General features: G+C 41.3%; 1 non-coding gene across 1 annotated transcript; it reads left to right on the top strand.

Moving 5' to 3' along the window:
- Positions 1-1744: 1744 nt before the first annotated feature.
- On the top strand, positions 1745-1847 carry LOC140618902 (U6 spliceosomal RNA). Its single transcript, XR_012018897.1, has one exon. It is a non-coding gene; the product is annotated as a U6 spliceosomal RNA (small nuclear RNA).
- Positions 1848-16516: the final 14669 nt, after the last annotated feature.

Here is a 16516-nt window from a genome sequence, read left to right as displayed (position 1 = left end):
GGGTCTTTGCACTAATACCTCCTCCACTTTGTCTCATTAACTCCTTGGAAAGGATTCCAATTGCTGGTGTGGAGAGGAGCTGTATTTCGCCTCTGGGGACCAAGGTCGGAGTTGCAGCCACATCAAAAGAGTATGAAATGTTTTCCCAATAGGACTTGGGAAGTCCCAAGGAGATTGGCTAAACATTTGTTATTTGTGAGGGCAATGAGGACTTTAACTTACATTGAAAAGACAAAGCAGCCAGATTGTATTTTTTTTAATATTTTATTTATTCATGAGAGACTGAGAGAGAAAGAGAGAGAGGCAGAGACACAGGCAGAGGGAGAAGCAGGCTCCCTGCAGGGAGCCCGATGTGGGACTTGATTCTTGATTTCAGCTCAGGTCATGATCTAAGTCGGGGGATTCGAGCCCCCTGTCAGGCTCTGTGTTCAGCATAGAGTCTTCATGTCCCTCTCCCTCTGCTCCGCCTCTCTCTCAAAGAAATAAAATATTTTTAAAAATGTAAATCTAATCATGTCACCACCCTACTTAAAACAGCCAATCTGTTCACCTGAATCCTTCACCCTTGCTTGTCCTCTAGGTATATTGACTTTCTCTCAGTTTCTAGGATTCTTCCTACATTCTTTCCAGCTGCTGGCTCATCGCATAGGCAAAAAAGCTTTGCTTTTTTGCAAAGCTGACTCTTCATCATGCAAGGTCTATTTGTCATCTCCTTGGTGAGACTCTCTGTAGCTACATAATGTAGAAGTGCTTCAGTTGATCAAATGCCTGCGCCATGACAATTACTCTCTACCTTTTCACTATTCATTTTCAACAGAGCATTAACACAGTTTTGTTTCATTTATTCTCTTGATTGTATTTGTTTCCTGAATTAGAGTGAGGAACTATTTTATTTATATCAACTGAATTGTCAAATCTGGCAAATAATAGATGGTCAATGTGTATCTGTCGAAGAACTGAAAGGAAAGAAAATGATATTGAAAAGAAAAACTAGGGATCCCTGGGTGGCGCAGCGGTTTGGCGCCTGCCTTTGGCCCAGGGCGTGATCCTGGAGACCCGGGATCGAATCCCATGTTGGGCTCCCGGTGCATGGAGCCTGCTTCTCCCACTGCCTATGTCTCTGCCTCTCTCTCTCTCTCTCTCTCTCTCTCTGTGACTATCATAAATAAATAAAAAATTAAAAAAAAAAAAAAAAAAGAAAGAAAAACTAGGGCAGGCCCAGTGGCGCAGCAGGTTAGGGCCTGCCTTCAGCCCCGGGGTGTGATCCTGGAGACCCGGGATCGAGTCCCACGTCAGGCTCCCTGCATGGAGCCTGCTTCTCCCTCTGCCTGTGTCTCTGCTTCTCTCTCTCTCTCTCTCTCTCTCTCTCTCTCTGTGTCTCATGAATAAATAAAGTCTTTAAAAAAAAGAAAAGAAAAACTATTAGATTCTTCTTTATGACCCAAGTCCATAGGAGGTGTTCTTTAAATCAGGCTTGAAGAAGGCATTACTTCAGGGCAGAGGGAAGTGTTTAGGAAGAGGTTCTGGGAAACCAAGGACAAAAGCTTCAGCAGCACTTATAACAGTACAGAGTTTAGGGCATCTCTGGTGGCTCAGAGGTTTAGCGCCGCCTTCAGCCCAGGGCATGATCCTGGAGTTCCGGGATGGAGTCCCACGTGGGGCTCCCTGCATGGAGCCTGCTTCTCCCTCTGCCTGTGTCTCTGCCTCTCTCTCTCTGTGTCTCTCATGAATAAATAAATAAAATCTTTAAAAAAGAAAAAAGAAGTGCTAAAAAAAAAACAGTACAGAGTTTAGTGTGGCCCCTGTCCAAGGATAACATGCAAATTAGTGAAATATTCCATGTTTGTAAAAAACAAAACAAAACAAAAAAAACTTCAGTAATTTAAGGACTAGAACCACCTGCATAAACTCATCTAAATGTTCTAAATACACTAAGAAAGGATCTTCCCAGGATCCTCTTGGTTTATATTTATTAACATGAAATTGTTCAAATGTTAGTGGCTGCTGTAGCATATAGAGGATTTGTTGTCCCACTACCATAAAATGCCAAGAATCCCATATTCAATAGTCCCACATAAATACAACATGTTTCTTCACTTATTTAGCGTGCATGTATTGAAAGCCAGGTTTGGGACGCCTGGGTGGCTCAGCAGTATACCGCCTGCCTTGGGCCCAGGGCATGATCCTGGAGTCCCGAGGTCGAGTCCTGCATCGGGCTCCCTGCATGGAGCCTGCTTCTCCCTCTGCCTGTGTCTCTGCCTCTCTCTCTATGTATCTCATGAATAAATAAATAAAATCTTAAAAAAAAAAAAAAAAAAAAAAGGGACACAGGGCAGAATGAAGTGTAGGCCCTGCTCTCAAGGATCTCAGAGCCCAGTAAAGAGATCATTGCAATTTGTAAGTTAAGGTTCTTTTTGTCTGTTGCAAATACAAGCACTGACAGTGTTGCCAATACAAGCAAAAGAGAAATATATTACAAGGATATTAGGGGCCTAGAGCATAGACAGGAGGGTAAGCTTGGAAAACAAGCAGACAGAAAAGCAGCTTCACCAAGAAGCAGCTGCTGCTGCCAACAGCACCACACACCACAGCTGGGATTCAATCCTAACATCTTTTTGTCTTTGAGTCACTCGTTTCAGAGGCAAAAAATCTTGGCCCAGAGCCACTGTTGATTGGTCAATCTCAGGTCACATGGATTAGTCCAAGCTGCCAGGGAAAGAAGAGAGGAGCAATCTGCCCCTATGGATATTCCCCCATTGGGAAAATTGGGAAAGAGGGGAGAGCTGATGCTGGCCAACCAAAATAATTTGATGCAGATATGAATAAAGTACCTTGGGAGTTAAGCTCTTTCTGATTCCTGCAGAAACCTGGCTTGCCAGCTTCTAAACTGGATCTTCACTGGCTGCTAGTCACAGAACTCCAGTTTGCAAAATTCTCATCTAAAGCCCTAGTTTTACCACTGCCTCCTTAGCAGCATCCATCTTTGGGCCTTAAGATCCTCTCCAGTGTCTCACTAGTAGTGGGTCTCAACCTCCCAATTATATCATAGGTAGAGCCTTTCTTCATACAAGATGGGCATTCAACTAATAGTTGCAATTAGTAGAATAAATGAAACAATGAATGTAAAGCAGCCTCAGTTCCACAGAGTAGAATCTCTCCTGCTAAGTATCCAACCAATTCAGAACTCTGGTCCCAGCCTGTAAAATGACAGCTCCACAAAGAAACCCCGCATACACACGAAAGGCATTCAGTAGCTGCATGGAAAGTCTTTTAACTCCCTACGCATCACTTTTCTTCTTAAATTGTCATATTTAAGTTAAATAGTGTATGAGGAAATCTATTATTAACTGCAAAGTTCTATAAAATTATTTTCTGATTACTTTCTTACTAGATTCATCATCATCTAGAGTATTCAAAATGTCCCTGCCTAAAGAGAAGCAGAACTAATGCCCTAACATGAGATAGGATATTCAATTAGAAAACTGATCTTTCTCAGCCTCTAGCCAACAAACCTTTACACTCTGTCCTTATGCAACCCCAAGGTATTTACAATGAGTCTGTCTAGGGAAAAGGGGAAAACTAAAACAGAAAAGCAACCCTGGGTGCCTGGGTGGCTCAGTCAGTTAAGCATCTGCTGCCTTTGGCTCCGGTCATGATCCCAGGGTCCTAGGATCAAGCCCCACATTGGGCTCTTTGTTCAGCAAGGGGACTCCTCTCTCTCCCTCTGCCTGCCACCCCCCCTGCTTGTGCTCGCTTTCCCTCTTTATTTCCCTCAAATAAATACAATCTTTAAAAAAAAAAAAAAAAAAAAAAAAGCTGTGACTCACACTCACAGACCCCATATATTCAGAATATTACCAAGCTTGAGCATGTCAGTCTCCAAAGTAGGAACTAGGGTATGATATCTGCAGCACTCAGCTGAGTATGAGAACTCAGGAAGCCGGAAACCACAGTCACAGCAGCATATGAAAGGTCCAAGAACCTTCACAAGGCGCCAGGGGCCCAAGGGAAGCAAGTTGAGTCTTGGCCCTGGCCTGACGTCTTCCAGTCTGGACCTGATGGAAAGTTCTTGAGTTCCCCAAGCCTTAGTGCTCTCCAAGTGAGGGGGAGGAGAATTAAGTACGAATTCTGATATATTTCCAGCATTTTGCAAGATTATAGGAAAGGAGGAAGAAGAGGAAAAAGAGGAGAACATTTTTTTATTTTTGTCCTAGATACTAAGAAGAATAATAAGGGGCATCTGGTGGCTCAGTTTGTTAAGTGTCCAACTCTTGATTTCAGCTCAGGTCTTGATCTCAGGGTTGTGAGTTCAAGCCCTGTGTTGGGCTCCACACTGGGCATGAAGTCTACTTAAGGAAAAAAAAAAAAAAATAAAAAAAAAAGAGTGATAAAATCCACCTGGACTACGTCAAGGGACTAAGTCCTGTTGTACTTTGTCCTTTGGGAGCTCTAGTATCTAGCACTGTTTTCTGTAATTTATGCATACTTAATACGTATTTCTTGTGGGTTGAAACCCATGCCAATCCAGAGATAAAAGAGAAAGGGGGAGGAGTTTAGCCCTAGGGGTCTAAAGGAATGGAGGTTAAAGATGTCAATTAAATGAACAGTCTCTAAATCTGCTGGTACTCCACTCCCCAAATGTTTCTTATAATTTAATTTTAAATAGTTAATGCTATGCTAGGTGGTTCAAATGCCAAAAACTATATAAGGCATACAATGCAAAGTCTACCTCAAATTCTTGTCCTTCTCTGGTCTTGTTTCTACTGATTAACTACTGCTCTTACTTTCTTATGAATCATTTCAGGATTTCTTTACACATAAATAAGCAAACTCAAATATAAGTTAAAAAAAGAAATCTAAGTTCAAATATGTTCTGACTCTTTTAAACAAAAAGAAACATTTTTCTTAAGCTTTTTTTTTTTTTTTTTTTTTAAGCTTTTTTTTTTTTTAAGTAATCTGTACACCCAACATGGGGCTCAAACTCTGAAACCTGAGATCAAGTGTTCCATGCTCTACTGACTGAGCCAGCCAGGTGCCCCCAAAAGGAACATTTATATATGTTGTTTTCCACCTTACCTTTTTCATATATTTGGACACTGTGGAATACATTTTGGACACCGTGGAATACATTTTGTCCAATGGCATAAAAATAACTTCTTTGTTATCTTGTTTTATATTACTGCTCTGTAGAGTTTCTTGTATGGATATACTATGATTTGCTTAATCAGTCACTTATTGAAGGACATTTAGGTTGTTCCCAATCTTTTGCAATTTAAAAACAATGTTCCATTTACAAATAGTAAACCACATGTGGGCAGGTAGAAAACTCCCATCTAAGTTCTCAGAAGTGAGATGCCTGGGTGCCTCAGCGGTTGAGCATCTGCCTTTGGCTCAGGGCGTGATCCCGGAGTCCTTGGATCGAGTCCCACATCGGGCTCCCTGCCTGGAGCCTGCTTCTCCCTCTGCCTATGTCTCTGCTTCTCTCTCTGTCTCTCATGAGTAAATAATAAAATCTTAAAATTCTCAGAAATGAGAGCTCTGAGCCACAGGAATATATATACATTTGTAACTTTGGTAGAGATTGCAACTTGCCCTTTATAGATTCCCCAAAGATATAACTCCACAGTTGCAAAATATGTCACAAGTAATCTATTACTTGTAATAATTAAAATCCAGCAATTTATTTATAATTTAAGTAGAAGCAATTTCAAAATTATTCCCATTATGTTATTTTCATTTACTTTCATTCCTGATAAAGAAATGACTAATGTGGGGCAGCCCGGGTGGCTCAGCGGTTTAGCGCTGCCTGCAGCCCAGGGCATGACCCTGGGGTCCCGGGATCGAGTCCCGCATCGGGCTCCCTGCAGGGAGCCTTCTTCTCCCTCTGCCTGTGTCTCTGCCTCTCTTTCTCTCTCTGTGTCTCTCATGAATAAATAAATCTTAAAAAAAAAAAAGTTAAAAAAAAAGAAATTACTAATGTTCCAGTTTCTAGCTAGAAACATATATAACCCGCTGTACAACTGTGTATATCACACATATCAATGTTACCCCTGTGTCTTTAGAAGAGATATACTGAAAATTATCTTGACGGTCTTAATGTAGAGAAAAATATTCTTAAGCATGAAAGGATGAGTTATTAAGGAAAATATTATAGATTCAACAGCATTGAAAAATTCTATTCTGGGGATCCCTGGGTGGCTCAGTGGTTTAGCGCAGGCCTTTGGCCCAGGGCGCAATCCTGGAGTCCCAGGATCGAGTCCCACGTCGGGCTCCCGGCATGGAGCCTGCTTCTCCCTCCTCCTGTGTCTCTGCCTCTCTGTCTCTCTCTCTCTCTCTCTCTATGTCTATCATAAATAAATAAATAAATCTTTAAAAAAAAAGAAAGAAAAATTCTATTCTATGGGCAAGGCTAAAAAAATTCTATTGTTTCTACAAACATATATATATTTTTATATATATACATACACACACACACACACAAACACACCCATACTGACAGTTTGCTGCATGTAGGGAAATGAGAGTGGGAGTGAAGGCTAAGGAAGCATAACTCAAAGAAAGAGTGGCCATTCACTTTGTTTCCAATGTTCATAAACAATGTTGCAATAAGAGAAAAGAAAAAGGGGGAGAAAAAGAAAATCTTCTTAAAATAGAACATGGTTTTGGCTAAAATGAAGCCCAATCTGAGGAGAATTAAAAAACTGATGATGATGGTTTAGGGAAAGATTTTATTTTAAAGTTTTGGGTTTTTTTTTATTTATTTATTTATTTATTTATTTATTTATTTATTTATTTATTTATGATAGTTACACAGTGAGAGAGAGAGAGAGGCAGAGACACAGGCAGAGGGAGAAGCAGGCTCCATGCACCGGGAGCCCAACGTGGGATTCGATCCCGGGTCTCCAGGATCGCGCCCTGGGCCCAAAGGTAGGCGCCAAACCGCTGAGGCGCCCAGGGATCCCCAAAAGATTTTATTTTAAAAAAGAAAAAAACAGGGATCCCTGGGTGGCGCAGCGGTTTGGCGCCTGCCTTTGGCCCAGGGCGCGATCCTGGAGACCCAGGATCGAATCCCACATCAGGCTCCCGGTGCATGGAGCCTGCTTCTCCCTCTGCCTATGTCTCTGCCTCTCTCTCTCTTTCTCTCTCTCTCTCTCTCTGTAACTATCATAAATAAATAAAAATTAAAAAAAAAAAAGAAAAAAACAATGTTGCAATAAGTAATTCTCTTACTAATCATCATTCACAACGTTTCCAATTGTTATAAACAATGCTCAATAAACAGCCTTGTATGTTCAAAACAGGAAAAAAAGAGAAAAAGTGGGGTTGTGTCTGGCTTAATGGAAATTATGCACCAAGAAACAAACCTATGAGTGTATCTGTAATTATGCATTTGAGATTTTTAAAAAAGTGGTGATGGTGGTGGTGGTGGTGGTGGTGAAGAAGAACATTAGTAATTGACATTCTGCTGCTCAAACACCCTGGAGTCCCTCTTGCCTGCTGCTTATTGACTCACTAAGACCCAAAAGCTCTCTCCTCCTTCTTTCTTGCCCCATACTTTTGCATCTGAAATCTCACCTCCTTAACTTCACCCTCCCCAGTACAACCCACAGTTCCCTTAAGTCTAAAACTATATCTAACATCCAATCTGGTTTCTAAATTCCAGGCTCTAAATAGCACACTAAAGAAAGTCATTGGATGATAATTATGGAGAAACAGATAGTCAGTCACAGGTACTCTCATACCTTATTCCACTTTCCATGCCCTCCTTGTCTATATTATTGTCTTTTTTTTCTTTCCTTGCTACTTCATAAACCCTTTTCAGTTCTTACACTTTTCCTTTTTTTTAAGTTTATTTATTTAAGTAATCTTTACACTCAAAGTGGGGTTCAAGCTTATAAACCCAAGATCAAAAGTCATATGCTCCTCCCACTGAGCCAGCCAGGCGCCCTTGGGTCTAAGTTTTTTATTTAACCTACTTCCTAAATTATTATCCCTCCTCCTCCTTTTATTTTCAGGGGAGCCTTTTTATTGCAGGTGGTAAGATAAAGGCAGAAACCTCTGCATCCTAGGCTAAAGTAGAAATGAAAGGTGCCATAGGGACGCCTGGGTGGCTCAGCGGTTGAGCGCCTGCCTCTGGCCCAGGGCATGATCCTGGAGTCCTGGAATCGAGTCCTGCATCGGGCTCCCTGCATGGAGCCTGTTTCTCTCTCTGCCTATGTCTCTGCCTCTGTGTGTGTGTGTGTGTGTCTCGTGAATAAATAAATAAAAATCTTAAAAAAAAAAAAGAGAGAAAAAAGAAAGTTGCCATAAAAACCCAAATGACAAAACCTGACAACTGCAAGAGAGCTAAATCCCACCCACATTTAACTCTCCCTGCCCCAGAGGGCTTCTGTCCTCCTACCACATGCCTTGGGGTAGGACCTCTGATTTTTCAAAGGCCAGATGACAAATGTTATATTTATATTCCCTATAGATTTTTCAAATTTTCACCCCTACACACTCACCTTTGCCTGTCTCCCTTTCTTGATCTACACCAAATCTTTAACCCTTTTGGAAAAAATAATGTTGATGATAATATTCAGTGAACATTTACTGTTTGCTAAGTACTTTACATAGCAAAGCAGGTATCGGAGAGAGGTCCTATTTACTATCATCATTTTGCAGTTGAAGGAATGGAGGCCCAGAGAAGTTATGTTGCTTGTCTAAGGTCACATTGCTAAGAATAATATAAGAGCAGAAGTGCCAAGCTGGCTCAGTCAAAAGAGCATGTGGCTCTTGATCTTGAGGTCATGAGTTGGAGCCCCATGTTGGGTATAGAGATTACTTAAATAAATAAAACAAAAAATTTTTTAAATTCTATTTCATATACTTAGAATTTAAAATTCATGGGATCCCTGGGTGGCGCAGCGGTTTGGCACCTGCCTTTGGCCCAGGGCGCGATCCTGGAGACCCGGGATCGAATCCTGCGTCGGGCTCCCGGTGCATGGAGCCTGCTTCTCCCTCTGCCTGTGTCTCTGCCTCTCTCTCTCTCTGTGACTATCATAAATAAAAAATAAAAATAAAAATAAATAAATAAATAAAATTCATAAAGGTAGGGACATTGTTTTGTTTGCTGCTATATCCCCAGTGCATGGAATAATGTCTAACATGAAATAGGTACTTAAAATTTTTCATGATAATATCAAACAATATTTTTTGAGTACTTCCATTATGCCAGGTATTCTAAGCTTCTTTCCATATTTATTTTCACATCTAATCTTTATAACAACTTTGTTTTTAAATTAAAATATTTTTAATTTATTTATTCATGAGAGACACAAAGAGAGAGACAGAAACATAGGCAGAAGGAGAAGTGGGCTCCTTGCAGAGAGCCTGCTGCAGAACTCGATCCCCAGACCCAGGATCACGACCTGAGACTAAGACAAGCTCTCAACCACTGAGCCACCCAGGCATCCCCAATTTTTTTAAAAAGATATTATCTATTCATTTGAGAGAGAGAGAGAGGACAAGCAGGGGGTGAGGTATGGGGAGAGGGAGAAGCAGACTCCCCACTGAGCTGGGAGCCCAATGTGGGGCTTGATTCCTGGACCTTGAGATCACGACCTGAGCTGAAGGCAGACCCTCAACCATCTGAGCCACGCAGGTACCCCTGTAACAACCTTAGAAGATTTACCAACCTTTTAAATGTGATGTCCAAAACTTGCTGGTGGCCTATGAACAACTGGGTCTCTAAGAAAAAAAGAAAAGGTTGATTTTCAGCATTTGCAGATCTATCTGTGGTATAAATACCCACACTGTAGCTGATTTCAAACTACCAATGTGAAATCAACTGGCTCACAAAATTCCTGGACATTTAATAATTGGTTCATGAACTGGTACAAGTCCACTCCAGCATACCACTGGCTACTGTTCTTAGCAGAGCACAAAAGACCTTTCATAAAGTAGCCCTTATATACCTTTCCAACAAAATCTCTTGACTTTTCAACTCACCCACGCAGCTGACTTTGAAATCATACAGAATTCCTGTCTGTGTGAGAACATGCCCTGCTTGTCTATACTTAATTGTCACTGGGCAACATGCTAGATTTCTGAGAAATTCTTTCATCCTCTTCTTTACATCCTGGCTTTATACTGATACATCTCCAAAGCAACCCCAACCAATTCAACAAATAGTTGTAAAACAACCAGCACATTCCAGGCAGGATGCTAGGAGCTGAGAATGGGGATGTGGGTAGATAAAGGAGAAGCAGTTAATGTTCTCAGAGCAGCTCACAATCTGGTAGTGAAGTCAGATGTGTAAACTGAATTACAATCCAATAAGAACAATAATGAGAGATTGATTGAATCTATAAGGGTAGGCAGGATTAAGGTCAGCTTCCTAGAGGAAGTAAAATACAAACATCTTTAAGGACAGATATTTTCTAGGCAGGCAGATACAGGCCATCTGAGACTTTGTTAACAGATTAATAAGGTGGGGTAAGACAGATGATATGGCTTCCTGCATTCTTCTGTGCTCCACAAACCTTCAGTGGGAAACTATTGCACCCCATTATACCAGAATCTCCAACGGCAAAATGATCAAAGTTAATGAATAGATCATGAAGACAGGACTTAGAAAAATAAAATCTTTAAAAAAATAAATGGGGCGCCTGGTTGGCTTACTTAGTAGGGCATGCGACTCTTGATTTCAGGGTTGTGAGTTCAAGCCTCTTGTTGGATGTAGAGATTAATTAAAAATAAAATCTTAGGGGTACCTGGGTAGCTCAGTTGATTAAGCTCAGTCAGGTCATGATCCCAGGGTCCTGGGATGGAGCCCCACATCAGGCTTCCTGCTCAGTGGGGAGTCTGCTTCTCCCAAACTCCTTCTGTCTCTACCCCTGCTCTTGCTCTCCCTCTCTCAAATAAATAAAGCATTTAAAAATAATGATAATAATAGGGACGCCTGGGTGGCTCACGGTTGGGCGTCTGCCTTTGGCTCAGGTAGTCATCCCGGAGCCCCAGGATCGAGTCCCACATTGGGCTCCCTGCATGGAACCTGCTTCTCCCTCTGCCTGTGTCTCTGCCTCTCTGTCTCTCACGAATAAATAAATAATATCTTTAAAAAATAATAATGATAATAAAATAAAATCTTAAAAACAAATCATGAACACAGAGAGAAATATAATAATAAGTTAACATCTTGAGAAATGTTTATCAAGATTTTATGTCTGTTGGTTATCATCAAATCCATAGTCAGCAAACTAGGTATTCTGTTGCTAGATCCAAGAATGCCACGGAACTTGACAGACCTGTTTGAATCAACAAAAACATTGGAAAACATAGCAAAAAACATTGGAAATGACAAACCAATGGTCAGATATAGAGAAAAGTACATATAATATATAAATAATAAAAACAATAAAATTAACAGTATTTGTCAGCTACTGATTTATGTGCCTTCCCTGTATTAACTCATTTAACTTTTGCCTCAATTTTATTATGTGGATTCTATTATCCCACAGATACTTCACAGATAAGAAAACTGAGACTTAAAACAGGTTGAATAGTTCACTCTCTGTTACAAACATACAGTAGAGTGCTGGAGCCAGTTTCTATTGGCTTGCAAGAGCTGATAAATATTCAGTTGGTAGCTTAAAATAGGCCATAGTGGAAATATTTACACCATGGCAAACAGTACACATCAAGCTTTTGGGGGTTTTTTTTTGGTTGTTGTTGTATGTGTATGTGAGAGAGAGAAAGTTTGTCAGCACACCAGTGGTAGTCTTAGGCATTATTCTAGACCCTGGGGATATAATAATGAATAAACAAAAACCCCTGCCTTCATGGAATCTATAGTCTAATGGTAGGAGATGGGCAATGAACAAATAAGTAAAATATGTGATACTTCAGATGATGACAAATGCTATGGAGAAAAATAAAGCAGGAAAGAGGACTTAGTAGTTAGGGAGAGCCACCATTTTAAATAGGATGGTAAGAGAAGGCCTCACAGAGAAGGTAATATCTGATTGGTGACCTTAAGGAGATAGGAAGGAGGCAGAGCTGTATCTCTCTTGAGGAACAATGCCCTAGGCAAAACTTTCCAGCAAATGCTAAGGCTCTTAGAGGTATAAATGTAGATTGGGTATTCAAAGAACATCAAGGAGGGCAGTGGATTGGAACAGAAAGAGTAATGGGGAATCTGCAAGTGAATTTAGGCTTTTTTTTTTTTTTTTAAGATTTTAATTATTTGACAGATAATGAGAGAGCAGAAGCAAGGGAGAGGCAGAGGGAGAGGGAGAAGCAGATTCCCTGCTTAGCAGGGAGCCCTATGTGGGGCTCGACCCCAGGACCCTGGGATCATGACCTGAGCTGAAGGCAGATGCTTAACCAACTGAGCCACCCAGGCGCTCCAGGCTTTTTTCTTTTTTTTAAGATTTTATTTATTTATTTATTTATTTATTTATTTATTTATTTATTTGAGAGAGAGAGAGAGACAGACAGAGAGAACACAAGTAGAGAGAGAGGAACAAGCAGACTCTTCAGGGAGCAGGGAGCCTGAAATAGGGCTCAACCCCAGGACCCTGATCTCATGATCTGAGCTGAAGGCAAATACTTAACAAACTGAGTCATCCAAGTGCCCCTGGCATTTTATTTTTTTTTAAGATTTTATTTTATTATTTATTCATGAGAGACACAGAAAAAGGCAGAGACACAGGCAGAGGGAGAAGCAGGTTCCATGCAGGGAGCTTGATGCGGAACTCGATCCCGGGACTCCAGGGTCACACCCTGGGCTGAAGGCAGGTGCTAAACTGCTAAGCCACCCAAGGATCCCCATTTTTTTTAACCTAAATAAAAATTAAATCTTGGTATTCATAGCTGGATAAATCATAAACTAATAGCAAAAATGATAGCTCATGGTTTTGAGTGGTGCTAAGGTCTTCACATATATTATCTTACTTAATTGTCTTCATATTATTTTACTTAATCCTCAGAGCAGTGTGTCAGGCTGGGAAAAGTGAAACTTAAAGAGATTAAGTAAATTGCACAGAATTACAATATGTAGGAGAATGGATGAGAACCCATGTTTGTTCCTGCCTGTTCTATACCTACCCATTTCTATTAGAATTGGTAGGTGAATTTGTTAGATCCACAGAGTTAATTTGAGTGACAGGGTTTCAATGTAATTGTAGGGTTTCAATGTAATTGTAGGGCAATAGAAGGATGTTATTAGGCATGTGGGTGTGATTTGGCAAATGATTAGCAAAACAAAAACCTATAGACCTTAAGAAAGACATTAAAAATTAACTGAAGAAGGGGCACCTGGGTGGGTCATTAAATGTCTAACTCTTGATTTCAGCTCAGGTCAAGCTCTCAGGGTCCTGTGATCAACCCTCACATCAGGCTCAATGCTCAGTAGGGAGTTGGCTTGAGGATTCTCTCTCTCCCTCTGCCCTTCCTCCTACTCACGAGCTCATTCTAGCTCTCTCTCTCTCTTTTAAGATTGTATTTATTTATTTATTTATTTATTTATTTATTTATTTATTTAAGACACAGAGAGAGAGGCAGAGACACAGGCAAAGACAGAAGCAGGCTCCATGCAGGGAGCCCAACGCGGGACTCAATCCTGGGACTCCAGGACCACACCCTGGGCTGAAGGCGGTGCTAAACCGCTGAGCCAACCAGGCATCTCTCACTCTCTCTCAAATAAATAAATGAATCTTTCCAAAAAAAGAGAATTAATGAATCACTGAGGGTAATGGGGATATATACGTAGAAGGTAGCATTTGAACTGGATCTATAAGAGTAAATATCGGATCCTTACATATTAGTCAGGTTCATGTTAAAAGCTAGAAAACATGTTACTAAAGAGAGAGGATTTGGGGGTGCCTGGGTGGCTCAGCGGTTGAGCGTCTGCCTTAGGCTCGGGGTGTGATCCCGGAGGTCCAGGATCAAGTCCCACATCGGGCTCCCTGCATGGAGCCCGCTTCTCCTTTTGCCTATGTCTCTGCCTCTCTCTCTCTCTCTGTGTGTGTCTCTCATGAATAAATAAATAAAATCTTAGAAAAAAAAAAAAGAAAGAGGATTTAATATAATGGATTGTTAACTACATAACTGAAGAAAAGGAAAAATCTAACATCATGGTGGTAGTAACTATAGGAACAGCTACCACCACTAGGGCTGAGGAAACAAAGGGAAGAAGTTGGAATTATTAAAACACAAAACTTAGAAAAAGGGGGGGGGTGGAGGCAAACAGCTGAAATTTAGATGTCTGAAGAAGAGGTGCTACTTGGCAGGTGCCAGTGTCTCTCAGTTCAGAGGAAGAGCCCCGTGGGGTTGAAACTCAGACCTGTGAATAGGAAACAATGGACGATCAGTGTTGGTGTCTCTGAAGAAGGAACAATGAGACTGGTTCTGTATGTTTTGGGAAAACTGCATTCTGATTCAGCTGCTTGTAGTAGGAAGGCACTGCCACTGCTGGAATGGAGAAGCTTTGCTGGATGCCACAGATAGGAACAGGAAGCAAATGGGAAGGAGGCTTCCATCCTTCCTCCTGAGTCTTGCAGTGTTCTTCTAGTAGTCTCTCTCTCTCTCTCTCTCTCTCTCTCTCTCTTTTTTTAAGATTTATTCATGAGAGACACACAGAGGGAGGCAGAGACACGGGCAGGAGGAGAAGTAGGCTCCCTGCAGGGAGCCCAACATGGGACTCCATCTCAGGTCTCCAGGATCACGCCCTGGGCTGAAGGCAGCGCTAAAATGCTGAGCCACCCGGGCTGCCCTTTCTAGCAGTCTCTATTTGGAGACCTTAATAGAGAGCCAGTACTCAAAGGAGAAATATAAGATCCCAACCCCAAAATTGTAAAGCAGAGGGTGGATTTGGAGGTGCGAAAATACCTAGTAACTGACCCACTTCACCTGTCAGAAGGCTCTGCATGGTCTAGCTTTTCATAAGCTTCTTTGCTGTAGCCACATGACATTCTGGCAGATCCTTAAAGACAGCATACTTCCTCCTGTTACAAGGCCTTTTACATACTCTGTTCTTTGACTGGAAGGTTCTTCACCTATTAAACGCTCTTCTCACGCTAAATCTAGCTTTAAGATGTTTTCATAACCCCATAAACCTCTCTTAGCATTTATCACAGTTGCACATCTTTTTACAGATATGTCTTTTTTTTATTTTTTTTTTAATTTTTATTTATTTATGATAGTCACAGAGAGAGAGAGAGAGAGGCAGAGACACAGGCAGAGGGAGAAGCAGGCTCCATGCACCGGGAGCCTGATGTGGGATTCGATCCCGGGTCCCCAGGATCGCGCCCTGGGCCAAAGGCAGGCGCCAAACCGCTGCGCCACCCAGGGATCCCCCAGATATGGTCTTTTGATCAATGCCTGCCTCCTCCAAATAGATTCTAAGTTCCAGGAAGGCAAGGGCCATGACTGGTTTTGTACTCCATTGTTTGTTTTCCTAGTGCCTAGTTTAGTGACTAACACACTGTAAAATTTCAGTATATAGGGATCCCTGGGTGGCTCAATGGTTTGGCGCCTGCCTTCGGCCCAGGGCATGATCCTGGAGACCTGGGATCGAGTCCTATATCAGGCTCCCTGCATGGAGCCTGCTTCTGCCTCTGCCTGTGTCTGTGTCTCTGCCTCTCTCTCTCTCTCTCTGTGTGTCTCTCATGCATAGATAAAAGTTAAAAAAATTTTTTTTTCAGTATATATTTGTTTAAGGAATTATTTCAATATCCTGAAACTGGAGAATGAAGCCATAATGTGCTAAGAGATGTATACAAGAAAGCAGAGATTTGGGGTCTTTTTATTTCCATTATCTCCCTCTAGCATCTTGTTCTAGATTCTAGAGGTCCATAGAAGATCCCTTCTTTTTTTTTTTCCCTTTTTACTGAGGTAAAATTCACATAACATAATATTAACCACTAACCATGCAATTGTGTCTAATACTTGGCATTTACTATATTCACAATGTTGTGCAACCATCATCACTAGCTAGTTCCCAGAATATTTTCATCATACCCAAAGGAAATCTCATACCCATTAAATAGTCATTCCCCGGGGCAGCCCTGGTGGCTCAGTGGTTTAGCGCCGCCTTCAGCCCAGGGCATGGTCTTGGAGACCCAGGATCAAGTCCCACCTCAGGCTCCCTACATGGAGCCTCCTTCTCCCTCTGCCTGTGTCTCTGGCTGTCTCTCTCTCTGTGTCTCTCATGAATAAATAAATAAAATCTTAAAAAAAAAAACTCATTCCCCATACTTCCTTCACCACACTCCCTGGTAACCACTGTCTGTTTTCCATCTCTATGGAATTACCCATTCTGAATGTTTCATATTACATATGTGAGTGACCCTTTGTGTCTGGTTTTTTTTTTTTTTTTTTTTTTGGTATTTAGCACAGTGTTTTTGAGGTTCATTTACTTTGTAGCACCTATTAGTATTTCACTTCTTTTTATGGCTGAATAATATTCCATTGTATAGGTATACAACCTATACATACATTCATTAGTTGATAAACATTTGAATTCTGCTCATTT

Source organism: Canis lupus, chromosome 26, assembly GCF_048164855.1.
Source record: "Canis lupus baileyi chromosome 26, mCanLup2.hap1, whole genome shotgun sequence".
Lineage (NCBI taxonomy): Eukaryota > Metazoa > Chordata > Mammalia > Carnivora > Canidae > Canis > Canis lupus.
This window is presented reverse-complemented; position numbering and strand designations above follow the sequence as displayed.